Consider the following 11,269-nt stretch of genomic DNA (forward strand, 5'->3'; position numbering starts at 1 on the left):
ATTCAGGATATTCAGTATCAACTTTACTCCATTGTGGTGAGTCTGCCGGATGTCGCAACTTTCCATCAATAATTCTTTCATCTGCATGCCAAGTCAAGTGTCTTGAATCGGTCTCACTACGATACATGCGTCTAAATCTCGGAATTATAGGAAAATACCATAAGACTTTAGCAGGAGACAACTTTTTCTTATATCGAGGGGCACCACATTTAGGACACTCATTCAACGCTGCATACTCGTTTCGAAACAAAACGCAATCGTTTGGACATGCGTGTATCTTATCATAGCTCATTCCAATAGAAGACAACATCTTTTTGGCTTCATACGTTCGATTGGGAAGAACATTATCCTCTGGTAGCATATCTTTCATAAGGGCTAATAACTCTGTGAAACTTTTATCCGACCATCCATTGTCCGCCTTTAAGTTGTACAACTTTAACACCGCAGACAATCTTGTGAATTTTGAACAACCATCATACAACGGTTTCTCTGCATCGCTTACCAACCTCTCAAACATTTTGGGACAATCCGCTAGATCTTCTTCCAGCGCTTCTGCAATCTCTTCGACTCGATCACAATCGTATGTGTCTGTGCAATCGTCGTTTGAAGCATACTTCCTATTACACCTCGACCCAGCATTCCCGGTACTTTTCTCACCATGCATTGTCCAACATGTATAACTTCTATCAATTCCAAACCGTAGTAAATGAGATCCCAACTGATTCCCGTCAACCTTACCCCCGGCATAACAGCAACCCAAGCAAGGACACGGCATTCGAAGCGGGTCTTTGGAGTTCGCAACCGCAAACTCAACAAATTCCCATACCCCTTTCTCGTACTCTTTCGACAATCGGTTTGAATTCATCCATGTCTTATCCATGTCTTAATTAAGCTAAACAACAACGGTCAAACTTCCACTCTTCACAAGTAACCCCTATGGCGAATTCAATTCACAAAGTTAGTAAGTACCTCCTATATTAACTCTATAAACACATAAAACTAATGTGTTTCTGTCAAAACGCAAAGTATAAACGGAATGAATCCGAAGCAATAAAACGTAACATATATAATCACACAATTTCAGACAAATTCATCATAATACCAGTAATTTGAGAAAGAAATTTACCTCGGATGTTACCGAACTCAAGAAAACGCCAAACGTCGAACTAGGCTGGGAAACGATCAAACTTTCACTATACACAAGTTACCCCTATAGCAAATTCACAAAGTTAGTAACCACCAAGACAAAATCGATTGAACAAAGGAAATCAACAATAGTTTTATGTCTATATCTTATAATATACTTAAGATTTTAATTACTATTTTTTTAAAGAAAACCATAATATATATACTTAGAAATATTTTAATGTTTTATTTAAAAAATAAGTCATTCCTTATTTTCAAAATTGTCCTCCCAAACAGACCTTTGGAGAATTTTTATGTAATTTCTTTATATAGAATAAACACAAATTATGACAATTTTAATAATAATTGAAATCAATTTAAAAAGCATACATGTTATGATTTTATTTAGAATTAGCAAACTGACTGGTTAAAGTCTCAAAAAAATAATGGAGTAGATGGACATTATTAAGGATGTGAGCCTAAAACTATAGTCTTTTTAGAAAAACAAGGGTGGGATAGACACACGACTTTGAGCTGCACCTAATAAACAGATGAATACTATTAAGGATGTCAGCCTAAAATTGTGGTCTGTACCAGGAAAACAAGGGTGGGACAAGCGCACGAGCTTGAGCTGCATCTTATAAGTGGACGGACATGATCTTAAAACTATAGTCTGTTTCCAAAAAACAAAAGTGAAATAGCAAACTGTCCTTCGGTACTACTGTGTGCCCATTGAATTAAATTCATTCATTACATTTCATACCTACCTCAATCACTTTAATTCAACTAAATTAAGGAGTAACAATGTACTCTTGCATATAGAGTAAAGAAGCATTCTAACAGTTTTAACACAATATTTTGGTCTCTCTAAACACTATAATAAAGGATTAAGCAGTTTTTATTTTCTATTTTATAACTTTGTTAAAATTATCTAATAAAATTCAGTGACTAAAATTGTTCAAAAATACTGACAGTGGCTAAAATCTATCCAAAACTTCATGTCACCATCTTGAAAAGGTTCCACAGTCACAGATGAAAAGAGAGAACAGTTTCAGAAAAAGAAAAACGTGAAAGAGATGTAGCACAAACAGGATTTTCATACTCAAGGGAGTTTGACAACTACTGAGACAACGCACAAACACAGTCCAAAACAGAAAACCACAGAAGAATATAACTAATAACAATTGAGATACAAGAAGATTTCAAAGAGAATTTACCTTCTTTTTCACGAAATGAGAATCTAGGGTTGTGGATTAGAACACAAAACCCTATCACTTAGAAGTTTCTGGAACAAACCCTAAGCCCGAAATCACACGTTTCTGGAGAAGAGACGGAGAAGAGACGGAGACGAAACGATGGTGGTGGACGGAGGAGAAGAAGTTCTCGCGATGGTGGTGGACGGAGGACCGACGACGGTGAGGGGTGGGTTCTGGTTCGCGTGCAGAGAGAAAAAGAAAGAGAGAAAGTGAGAAACAGTAACGCGTGTTTTGGTTTTTAATTTTTAGTAATAAAGGCTACTAAAGCGCTTCTGAAAAGCGCTCTCATAGCCTGGTCTATACCAGCGCTTTTGACAAAAAGCGCTCTCATTAAACACCCCTACCAGAGCGCTTTTGAAAAGCGCTTTCGTTCCCCCCACGTTCCCCCCACCTACCAGAGCGCTTTTGTAAAGCGCTTTCGTACCCCCCCCCCTACCAGAGCGCTTTTGAAAAGCGCTCTCATAACCCCCCCCCCTACCAGAGCGCTTCTTAAAAGCGCTTTCATACCCCCCCACTCTTAGAGCGCTTTTTTAGCGTGTTTTTTAATTTTGTCTTTAGCGAAGCCTATGCCAGCGCTTTTTCTAAAAGCGCTTTCGTAGGGGTGCTGCTAAAAGCCAAATTTGGCGTAGTGTGCGTTCTTCTTAATTTCTTAATGTTAATTTTAATTTGTTTTTAAATCATTTTCTACAAAGTTTATTTTATCAAAACATTGAAAATCAATTAAGAAAAACAAAAATGGTCAACACAATTGACCCCCTATATTTTCAACCCAATTATTACTCTTTTGAGATTTTAATTTTGACTATCATGAAAGGCTAAAAGAGAATTAAATATAATAAAATGTCATTGAAAAATAATGAATTTGGATAACAAACAATATTGTATGTGAGATAATTACAAATGTCAAATAACCAATTAAATAATGTAAAAGGATAAACTCAACACATTGATATACTTAAGAGGTATTAAAAAACTATTATATTTTCCAAAGGGTTTCTTGCAATTCAATTAATGCTAAGAAGTATTAAATTGAACTAAAATAAGAATGATTTTTTTTTTATTATATAAGGTAGTTTTTTCTTGTTACATGCACATAAAAAGAAATATGGTTAAAGTTTTCAAATTTGTTTATGTTATGATTCTCTTTTCGTTCTCATTTTTTGTTTTGGCAGATGCCTTTTGTAAGCTCTTTTTCTTCTCTTTTTCAAATTTTCTTCAATACCTTTACACAATCTTTCACATTCTTTCAATAATATTCTTATTTTATATCACAGTTACTTATTGTGATAGTGATGTTGATTGTGTACATCATGAATGCAATTTACCTGAAACAGCAGCATGCTTGATCAATTTATGTTTATGTGCTTTTAACATGTAAGTTGAAAAATAATTATATTACTCCAATTCTTATATTTTTATTTGCATATAATAGTGAATATTTTTATTTTTATTATTTTTCTAAAATATTTAGTTTTATTTCTTTGATCTTTCATGTTCTTTGACAGGACAAGCAACGCAAGACAAATATTTTAGTCACAACAAAGATATCAAGTGATACATAATATGTCAGGTGGTCGTAAATTTGTTGTATAAATACAAAATACAAAATTATTTTATTATAATATTTCTGATATTTTAATTAATTTCTCTTGAATAATCATGCGGTTGAATTTTTTTCATTTTAATGATAAAATTTGAATGTTATCCAATATCTCTTTCTGATTATCATCATGAGTTGCATGTTATCCAACCTATCATATGAATTAAAATTTCTTTCGTTTGCAAATTAATGAAATATGGAGGTTAAGGCTAACATAGTTATTTTATAACTTAGGACACTTTGGTCATATCTAAATGATATCACATGGTATTTAAGTCAAGTTAAACTTCAATTGGATGTAAGAATGCGTGTGTCTTTTATTTTTAAGTAATTGGGCTAATTCGTTCATCTTTAAAAAACTTCGTAAATGTTAGAGGTTTATCTACAATATGTTTAAGAGTTATATTGTTTGATTTATAGATATGTCTGATATGTTTTTGAGATGTAAAATATTAGGCGTTTAATATGTAAATAACATATTTTGAGATATTTTTGAGATATGTTTGATATATTTTTTATGCAAAACACAAAATGCAAAATGTTAGGCGTTGAAGATGCAAAATATTTGAGATATGTTTGAGATATTTTTGAGATATGTTTGATATATTTTTGAGATATGCAAAATAATATAAATTTTAAAATGTCTCTGCTGAGAATCGAACCTGTGACCTTTAAATCTATCACAATAGTTAAGTTTTCTAAATGTTGTGATATCGCGCGCTTTCCAGTATACTACAATAGTCCCAATATTGTGATTGTAAATAACACGTTTTCAACAATACTCTACCTAACAACATCAAAACCTACGTGATGATGATTATATATTTTTTCAACCATTATTAAATTTCTTTTTTTTAGTAGTGCTCACACACAAGTAACAACTACAAAATCATAAATTCAAACTTAAATAAAATGGCTAATGTAACAATATTAAACTGTGTATTAAATTGACATCTTACGTTTTTCGGGATACTCTAGTGTTGAATTTTTTTAGAGTTTTAACTAGGGGTGATAAACGGGCATGTCCGTCCCGTTTAGTCCCGCCCACAAAAGTTCGCAGAAAAATAAAATGGACATTGTTGAGGTTGTGGGCATAAAATTTTACCTCGTCCTACACAAAAGTGCGAGCGGGCACTTCATCTTTTAGACCTAAGAAATTATAAAATTGTGTTAATTCACATGCCCGTAAAAACTTTAAAAAAAAAAATAAAACAGAACGGGGATGGTCACATTGGAAGGTGCAGGCAAAACGCACATACTTAACGAATCGAGCCCATTTTACCACCTTAATTTTACTGTCTATTATAATCTTTTCTAATTCGAAAAATTAATTTCCACAAAGAAAAAAATCTATTCTGCACTTCCTTAATGATATGAAATGGGGCTTATATTCCACCACAAGAATAAAACACTTCATAAAAAGAAAAAATATTCACCTAGGAAATTACTTATGGCGTAAGGCAAAGTGCAGTTAGATAAAATTCAAATGTCAAAACCTGTTAGTAGCTGAACTTCTCAACGCGCCTATCTACTCAGATAACACCACGCGCGCATCAAACAAATGAAACCGCACGTTAAGTGACCTCCACGCTCTGTTAAGTGCGACTCAAAGTATCATCACTCTATAGGTCACCTTGCTATAAACCTATAATTACTGTAGCAAAGTAATAAACACAGTATTTGATTTGAAAATAATAACGAATCATATAGTTTTTGTTTCATAATTTAAATATTATACTTAATAAATGTGCGAGGAATTTGTCCAATAATATTGTGCAGGCAAGTTTGAAAAAATTTGTATTTGACGGAGTGATTCAAGCAATGATCCTCGCATTTGTAATGTCCCCATTTTAGTTTTTTTTTTTATCAATTGTTTTTCATCATTTACACTTATGTATAAAGAGAATTTTTTATTTAAAAAAGTGAATATTTAGTTTTGGTATATCATGTTTTCTTCTTATTATACAATTTATTTAATGTATTATATTTATAATTTTTTCATTTATAATATTATCTATTATTTGATTAAAATATTCTATAATGTTTTATTGCAATAAAAACAATGCTTGCACTTTAGAAAGAAAAAAATGTTTACATTACGAAGCTTGAAGCTTGATATAGATGAGTTGCTTGATTTTATTGTTGAGGATTATTCTTAGATTTTTAACGATGTATTAGATTTGGGCCTATTCCAAAAAAAAATTTGTATACTTCGTCAATCAAAGATAACAAAGAATGTGGGTTTAACGTTGAAAATGAAGAGTCAGGCCGAGGAAGGTTCCATCAAAGACATGACTTAGATATGACATTTGATGGGGTGAGTGAAATCTAAGGAGGATTTGCCTCACCTATCAACTCAATTTCTGCTTTAAAAAAAATGTTCGTCTCATGTGATTTTGACAATCCTAGTTCTAAGAGGAGCAAGGTTCGTAAATAGATTGACCTTGGAACCTCCTTGTTTCTTTCCATCTTGGGATTAGTAAACGATCATGTGATTAGGATAATATGTCTTGTTATGATTGCAATGAAGGGGACAATGTTAAAAATTTATCTTTACTGTTTGAACAAGAGTCTCTTCACGAACGAGGTTGTCATCAAGGTCTTAGAAATTACGTGACATGCATCTGAGATTCGGGACCTAACAAGATGAGGAAGTATCTAGTAACTAACATCCTTGTCGTTGTTAGGATGATTTCAATGGCTCAAGTTTTGAATGATATTGAGTGGAAGTATCAACGTCGATAAAGACACGTTGGACACCAAAGCACTAGGTTTCTAAACAGTTTTAACGACTTACATGAGAAGGTCTAGGGTTCAATGGGTTTAGCCATCGAGTTGGTCGCCAAGACTAAAGGAGTGGACAATCTCCTTGAGAAAGTGAGGGCTCTAAAGGAGGCGGGGATGATTGGAAATGATAATTTATCTCGCCTTGTCATGAGGATCTTGAAAGAGCGATGGAGAGCTAGCGAAGTTAGTTAAAAAACTGTAAGGAGGTCTTTCAAAGTTAGAGGCTTGTCAAGGTTTGGTTCGAGAATACCTGATTGCTAAGATTGGAAATTTGGAGCAAGGACAACATGAATATTGAACATGGACTCCAAACACGAGAGAGTGGGTGAATTGTGTTATATAGAAATTGAGGTTATTTAAAACAAACTCTTAAAACAATTTATGTTAGTTCAATAGAGAAAATGCAACAAAGAAGAAGAAGAATAAGAAGAGAATATAAAAGTAAATGATAGAAATTAAAGAGATAGAGTTAGAGAAGGTGCATCAAATATTTATACAAGTTTGACCTACGGTTTGGCCTAGTCATGTCCCTAAGAGTTTCTTCTTGTGAGGTCCACTAATAAAGTGTCTTGAGCTTTTAAGGATATACTCATGATCCTTTATACAGGTTAATCTCTTAAACCAAACAAAGATTTTTGCGAGTTGAGCTCAAGAACCAAACACAATTATTTCTCAATAGAATCACATCCTTGAACTAGAATAATTACTCCACCCATCAGTACAAACAAATTTTCATCCTCTTGGCACTAGAAAACTTCGTGAAAAAAATAAATTAAGATGAAGTAAAGATAATAGAAGTGAGAAATAATATATATATTCAATTTATAGTGTAAAAATGAAATGAAGAGAAACCCTATAGTTATAAGAGAAAAATTGCTTATATATATAAAAAATATATATACATTGGCTTTTTAATGATCTAATCAGTTAAACACTAGGAATAATCGATTAGATAAGTCAAATATGGAATATTTTCAAATTTGTCATCAATAATCGATGAAAAGCCTATTTAAATGATTTTGAGGCGTTATAAAAGAGTTAATCGATTAAACCTAATATTCTAATCAATTATCTATCGTAAAAATCACTCCTACTAATTTAAAAAAGCTACTAATCACTTAGGCACTTTTATAAAACCTTTGAAGCTGCAAGTTCTTTGCTTGGTTCATCATTAATTTGGAACTTCATCTTAACTCGACTCTTCTTCTGATGAGGTTTGATATAGATTCTTTGATAGACACCATAATCATAGGTTGCTTGACTAGAGATCTTCAAGGACTCCACCCAACATTGTTTGATTCATCAGCTTTGGACAATGTTACACTTGCTCGTTTCTTTCTATGCCAAGAGACAAATAAGTTACCAATTGAAATGTACCATTGTCACTTTTTCGATCTAATTTTAACCCAATAAAATTAGAGTTATAGTACCCCAACTAAGACTTAACTTGTTCCTTTGGAGGTACCATAACCCATTAGTTGTATGCTATTGAGATATATCATGATGCATTTTACCACAATAAGATGTGATACTTTGAGGCTTGCTTAAAATCAAGCACAAATATACACAACAAACATGATATTAGAATAAGATGTAGTGAGATAAAGGAGAAATGGATCATACCTCGGTACATACTTTCTTCGAGTGGCTTTCCTCCCTCGTCTTTATCTAAGCTACATGAAGTACTCATCAGAGTGACAATAGTCTTTTCTTTTTCCATGTTGAATCTATTGAGTGGTTATTTACAATACTTTTGTTTTATTAATGAATGTGACTTCTTTGGAATGATGAATTTAAAGGACTGGGAAGTATCGAAGAAAAAGCTTTCTCAGATAATCATACCAAACTCTAAGAGCATGTTTAAGAATACAAAATGCTTTTTTTAAGTTTGAAAACATGATTAAGGAAGTAAGAGTTTACAAAATTGGCAAGTTGATCAACATACACTTTTTCCTAGATGTAACTATTCAAGAACATATTCTTTACATCCATTTGAAAACGTTTAAAATCCATGATTCATGAGAAATCTATAAGCATCCTTGTGGCGTATAACTCATATACATTGGTATAGGTTTCATCGAAATCTATGTCTTTATGTTGATTGTATCTATAAGTCTTACTTTATTTTTTAACATATTTCCATCCTCGTCAATCTTGTTATGAAAGAGCCATCAAGTTCTAAAATGGTGTTTCTCTCAAATTGATTTAACTCTTCTTGAATAGCAAGAGACAAATGTTCATCGATGAGAGCTTCATCAACCTACTTGGACTTAATTTAGGAAACAAAAGCCATAAAGTTACATACAAATATAAGGGACTGTCAAGTTGTGACTCCCTTAGAATATCCCCAATAACATTTTGGATAGGATGTTCTTTAGTAATCTTATATTCTTTAGGAAGATCTTGATGATATATTCTTGATTTATCATTTTTAAGATCTTCTATTTCAACCTTGGCCTTTTTCTTGATATTTATTTATTTTAATTATGATCTTGACCCTAGTATTTATCTTGATCTTCTAGAAAAGTGTTCTTAAAGAATACATGCACAAACAAAGAATTCTATCTCTACTATAAAATAGGTTATATCAACAAAGGTAACATGTATGAATTATTCTATAGTCATGGTCTTTTTGAAAGTTTTAATAGAGGAAAAGGGTAAATTTTATTTCAAATTTTTTAAAGACCATGCATAAAGAAGAACTAGATGATACTTTATTACCTTTGTCACACAACTTACTTAATACTAAGTAACATATGATGTAAAACTTTAAAAATTTGAAAAACTCAATGGCGGGATTAGAGCTCTTAATAATAGTTTCAGATCCAAGAATTTTACCTTTGTTGTTACCATACAAATAAACTTCTCTTATCGTAGGAGTGAAATAAGAGAACACGTTTATTTCTTCAATCATATGATTTGAAATACCCCTATCAATATAACATATTTAATATAGGACGGTATAGGCGAGGTAACTACTAGAACAAGAGAAAATGAAATTTATTCAATTTTCCGACACCTCAATTCTTGCCTTTGTGGACTATACTAGTCAAATATATTGTCATCTATCCCTTTAGGGGTTCTCTGAATAAGGTCACACTGACTTTTTTGATGGAAGAGAATGCCTATTCCAGTTGTGATAAGACTTTCTCACATTCATATATTCATTTGAATGATACTTTTTCTTTAGTAGTTTTTAGAATATTATGGCGTGTTAGGTTGATTTAACTATGATACAGAGAAGTGCGCTTAATATGTAGAATACGCTTTAGCTTAACTTCCTAGAGTTTGGACTAGAAAGTTGAGTGGTGGATTTTATTTATTAAGTTCGGCTTCCATTCCTATTTCATTGAGATAGAATCTTACAAATTTCCTATCTCACACTCCAAATGTGCATTTCTCTGGGTTGATTCACATGTTGGGGATTTGAATCTCTTTGAAAAAGTAAGCCATATGTTAAATGTGGTTCGCCTTCTTTGTCGACTTCACTATCACGTCATCCATATAGATTTTTAGCATATTTCCTATTAGATTATGGAAAATGTTGTTCATCATATGTTGGTATGTAGTCCCCACGTTCTTAATTCAAACAATATTATAGTATAAACAGCGAGAGCTTTAAACACATATCATCCTCGAACTCATAAAAAAGAAAGAAAATACAAAGATGATATTTGTTTATAAGATATTCTAAATGGATTCTATTCACTTAATTATGATATATAACAATAACAAATGTTAGTTAAGAAAACTAATTTATCATGCAAAGAGAAGAAATTATGATAAGAACACAAACCATAACCAATACTATTTTCTGCTCATGAAATCCATCACAAAGACTAAATCAACTTTCCTTTAAGTTTCACTTTTTACAATCCTAATGTTTTCATTATCAATGTTTGATATTATTAATGTTTGTGAATTCAGATATACAATGCACATTTAGCATTCTAAATGGTTGTCATGACAGTTTCACACGGATCATTAATGTTTATTGTGGATTAATGTGTTAAGCGTTAATACTCAATAAATGGACGGCTAAGATTTGTTTATGGACGGTAAAGAAAATCAATAAACTCGCTTACTTTACCCTTCAGTTTTGGGAAAAACCCGAGGGAAAATGTTTTTACTTTTTTAAATAAAAAATAAAATAAAATAAAATAGGAACTTTCCCCTTGGTGTTTTATTCCATTGAGATAATAGATTACTTCTATTGCAAAAAAATGGTGAATGGAAAAAAATTAAAAGTAACCTGCATTGTTTTCTTTTTCAATTTTTTTACCATTCACTAATTTCTTTGTGTGTTGCAATAATCAAACAAAGGACTCTATTCTAAACAAATTTTTTAAGATATTGTTTGGTGAAACAACAAGATTACAGAATAAATTTCTCAATATTGGCAAGTGAAGAAAGTAATATATTATAGAATGTTTTCTTTGACTGACAATATTTAGAAATTATTCTAAAATATGAAGAAAAAAAATCTTTTATCATTCAATAT

At 31.8% G+C, this 11,269-nt stretch overlaps 1 long non-coding RNA gene across 1 annotated transcript; it reads left to right on the forward strand.

The window, feature by feature from the left end:
• Nucleotides 1-3,431: 3,431 nt before the first annotated feature.
• Nucleotides 3,432-4,041, forward strand: LOC131611171 (uncharacterized). The gene is made up of 3 exons (XR_009286781.1): nucleotides 3,432-3,562; nucleotides 3,656-3,755; nucleotides 3,887-4,041. It is a non-coding gene; the product is annotated as an uncharacterized LOC131611171 (long non-coding RNA).
• Nucleotides 4,042-11,269: the final 7,228 nt, after the last annotated feature.

The sequence above is a fragment of the Vicia villosa genome, linkage group LG6 (genome assembly GCF_029867415.1).
Source record: "Vicia villosa cultivar HV-30 ecotype Madison, WI linkage group LG6, Vvil1.0, whole genome shotgun sequence".
NCBI lineage: Eukaryota > Viridiplantae > Streptophyta > Magnoliopsida > Fabales > Fabaceae > Vicia > Vicia villosa.